This window comes from Notothenia coriiceps, unplaced genomic scaffold, assembly GCF_000735185.1.
Source record: "Notothenia coriiceps isolate Sejong01 unplaced genomic scaffold, NC01 NC01_scaffold00014063, whole genome shotgun sequence".
NCBI lineage: Eukaryota > Metazoa > Chordata > Actinopteri > Perciformes > Nototheniidae > Notothenia > Notothenia coriiceps.
The window spans coordinates 25,853-30,271 of NW_011346764.1; the positions used below are offsets into that span (position 1 = coordinate 25,853).

Genomic DNA, 4,419 nt, shown 5'->3' on the forward strand with positions numbered 1-4,419 from the left:
GCCGCGACATTCTCCTTTCCTGTGTCCTTTTTGACAAGACACAGACTCCGTCTTTGATCAGCACTCAGGAAATTTCATTAGGACGGAGATGGGTGGATAAGAGACCAAAGAAAGCTTTTGTGGATGGGAAGAGGAAGAGATAAAAGGGTCGAAAAATAGAAAAAGGGGGGTTGTAATGGGGGGAAAGAAGAAAGAAAGAGGAGATAAAGGAACTTCCACCTGTTGTGCGTTATCAATCAACTGTAAAGGCGGTGAAACTCTGCTGCAGTTGTTCATTAGCTTGATCCTAATTACTAACAACAACCTGATGTTCACCATCTTGGCTAATAAGGATAGCATGTTAGCATCTGTTAATTAGCACTAAAGTACAAAATCAGAGGTCAATTGCAGGTCCTGGATATCTGTTTCACATTTAGAGGCCATCCATAGTATAGTTGAGAAGATTTACTCGAGAGCATGTAAAGGTCATGGTTGCACTAGTGGAAAAGTCATAGGATCATCAAGGTAATAAGGAGACATCGCCTACAACAGATGCTGGTGTTCTTGATAAAACACATCTTATTCATGGTTTGCCATCAATCAATCTGTTGAGTCTCCAAATGGAAACAGCCATATCTTTAGAGTTTATTTCTTGTTCCTTTTCAGTCATGATGAAACCTGAATCAATCTCTTGGAAGGTGTATGAAAGTTATTTGGCACCACTTAGCCAAACTGAACTGAACCAAATGAACAGAAGCGCCAAAATGACTTCAAACCTGAAAACCGAAACCAAACGAGGTGTACAAACGCGTCCAATCTAAACGCACCAAAACAATGCAGTGACAGAGAGAGAGTCGAGGACAGACTTAGGTGACCTTTAAACTTATCAATCAAGTACAACAGAGGAAGCGAGAGAAAGGAGGTGACAAGAGAAACAAACACATGACATCTTCTCAACCTTATCAATCAAGGACCAAAGAGGAGGAAGGAGGGATTAAAGACGTCTGTTTACCTTATCGATCATGTCGGGTCGGTTGGTGGCGGCCAACACGGTGACGTCTCGGAGCTGCTCGATGCCGTCCATCTCTGTCAGGAGCTGAGCGAGGACGCGGTCGCCGACACCGCCGGAGCCTGAGGAGCTGGAGAGGAGGACGAGAACAGAAGATAGATGAGTGGACATGGTCGAAAGACAGGGAAAACAACGAGGACATTGATGTGGCGATGGACGATTGTTTGGCAGGATGGATGATGGAGAGGGAAAGGAACATGTGTCATTTAGTCAGAAACTATACGGAAAAGGAAGTCATTGATGGTAAAGTGATGAATTACAGAAAGATGATGGTTGAGTGGATTGGCGGCAGGATGGACAGCATACTGTTCTTGTACATATCCCATATTCTATTGACTTGTATATAAACTTTTTGTTCAGGAGCTCAGGTCAGAATAATTTCATTGCCATTTCGACACTGTACTGTAGCTTATGTGCATATGACAATAAAACCTTTGAATCTTGAATCTTAACATAACATGGGTGGAAAGAAGACATGTGTAGAAAAGAGAAGCCTGTCCCTAGAAACGATCGAATAAGGCGTTTGTATTAGCACGATATTATGACCCATATTTACGCTTATATTATTTACAATCTCTAGTGACCGTAGTAATTGACCGTGAAGACAATGAAGAAGATCGATGTAGGGTGAGAGGAAAAGGGAAAATCGATCAAACACACCAAGGACTTTTACACAGAAGGTTGATCATTGCGTCCATGTTGAGTTATGTTATGTATTATGTCATATTTTTAAGATGAGTAACATCACAGACAGAGATGTACCCATTACTAAGATCCTTTTCTAAACCTAAAAAAATGGTTCTCTTAAGTAAATTGCTTTATTACCAACGTTAACCACATGTTAGAACTGTTACGTTACAACTGTCACGTTACAACTGTCACGTTACAACTGTCACGTTACAACTGTTATGTTACAACTGTTACGTTACAACTGTTACGTTACAACTGTCACGTTACAACTGTCACGTTACAACTGTCACGTTACAACTGTCACGTTACAACTGTCACGTTACAACTGTCACGTTACAACTGTCACGTTACAACTGTCACGTTACAACTGTTACGTTAAAACTTTTACGTTACAACTGTCACGTTACAACTGTCACGTTATAACTGTCACGTTACAACTGTTACGTTACAACTGTCACGTTACAACTGTCACGTTACAACTGTTACGTTACAACTGTCAACTGTCACGTTACAACTGTCACGTTACAACTGTCACGTTACAACTGTCACGTTACAACTGTTACGTTAAAACTGTCACGTTACAACTGTTACGTTACAACTGTCACGTTACAACTGTCATGTTACAACTGAAACCACGAACTCCTGTATGTCAGATTAGACGGTAGAAACAAACAACTCGTGTCTTTTGGGGTGGAGGTTGTGGTTGTAGCGAGAAAAGACAAATGGGATAATGGAGGGAAAGAGAAAGAATGAAACTAATGTATGTTGGATGATTGAGTACATGGATGATAGAAATATTTAGCAGCATGCAATGTCCTGCTCTCCGGAGGGCAATTCAACACACTTTACTCATAGGTCACCAATATTTGCTGTATCACGTAATGATGAAGATTATCCAGTTCACGAATACTTGAACTTCTGAATAGTTTCACTGACACTCTGATGGCAGGTTCTTTCATTAAGGCAATTTTTTCTTCAGGAAAGGAAAGGCTTTGGCTGAAAAAGTGAGCCTTCCTGCCAATGACGTCCCAATGAACTGCAACGCTCAAATAAAACAGCCCTACTTTAGACAAAGTTCACAAACATGTCACCTTGTTTGGACTTGTAAATGTAGTGCTTCTGTTCTGCCAATATAGCGAAGTTTGGAAAAGCTAGACTTTATCCCACACAAGTATTACTCTATAAGATCAACATAAGATATTGCGTACGCAAGATATACCATTGAATGTCACAATTCTTTCCGTTTTCATGAACTCAAACTAAATGTTTGAACCAAGGCTGTGTCATTCAATCGCAAAGCATCCGCTGCCTCACTTAAAAAGGTGGAATCTGCAATTTTGGTGGACAGATTGTTGATATTTGAAATCAACAACCAAACCAATTCTCCCATCTGCATGTTTACCATTTCTTCATGTTTACATATTTTACCATGCTGGGTCGTGGCTGAAATAGTTATCAGCTTCGAGGCAAAATATATAACGCTGACATTAGATGTCTCATTATTAATGACTTCGGCTAAGTGTCCACGTAGGATTTGTTTTTTGAAAGCGATCTGATTTGTGTGACCGCTCTGAGAGCTTTTAGCTTGAACATTTTGAACTTTAAGAAAGGAACTGGACTCCCCAGCACCTTCAAAGCTCTTGTCTGCCAGAAAAAAGGAATATATGGACACTGCCTTATAGAAACGAGTATGAAATAGTCTGCCTCTTTCTCTCTGTCTCATATTCAAATGCACAGAAGTTTGATTGGCTTGACCAGATCAAAACCAAAGTATTGCCAAAGCACATTGTACAAGGTGGTACAACACTAACATATTTCAGAAATCATGTTAACAATATTATTTCATTGAAAATCAGATCGAGAAAGAAGGTGATGGATATCATCAAGCATCGTCTGTACGTGTCTCAGTCCTCAATCCTGAGTTTAAAAGTCAAAATCGATTGAAAAAAAATACATGTAATTATTTCCAAAATACACAAAATGTTTGCATCTAACTAATTATTTGCTTCGGTCCATATATGTTGGTGTTTATCCTTTCAAAAATAAAATGTTTTACTGACCAAATCATAGGAGCGTCATACAGATGCCTATTTTTATTTATTTATTTAATTGTTGTACTAGTGTTTTCCTTCTTAAAATGTTTTTTAAATATTTTGAGATGTGGTTGAGCAGGGTATATTTGTACTAGTCCTTTATTAGAGATGTGTCGGTTGTTTGTGTTTGTTTTTAGTGTCAGGATGGAACCCTTGTCTTTTTCTCTGCAAACAGAATCTACCTACGGGTACAAATAAATAACCTGAATCTGAAATGACTCGTGTGATTTTGAGAAATCATGTCATCCGGTGCAACTGTGAGGCTCATTGATGTTTCTTTTTCAAACAGAGCAACAACCTAGTATATCAAACTGTGCCTCTAGCAGCAATCATTTGACTACAATGTGTGGCCAATATGTTATAACACATAATATCAGCATCCCTATCCTTTAAGATACTCATCATCGCGTTAGTCAGTGCGTTACAAGGCGGTTATTTTCCATAACGCAGTGCAGACAGCCACCCTCCTCAGCTCAAACACACACAGCCTCTGTTGACAGGCCAGCGGAAGTGCCAGACGTCATTAGCAGAGACAAGGCCGCATAGGAACACAAAGGAGCTCTGTCACTGAGATATGAAGGGAGAAAG

General features: G+C 39.7%; 1 long non-coding RNA gene across 1 annotated transcript in view; it reads right to left on the bottom strand.

The window, feature by feature from the left end:
• Positions 1–996: 996 nt before the first annotated feature.
• Positions 997–4,419, bottom strand: part of LOC104948301 (uncharacterized) — a 9,529-nt gene continuing 6,106 nt past the window's right edge. The window contains exon 3 of the long non-coding RNA XR_798661.1: positions 997–1,118. This is a non-coding gene — a long non-coding RNA (uncharacterized lncRNA). The remainder of the gene's footprint in view (positions 1,119–4,419) is intronic.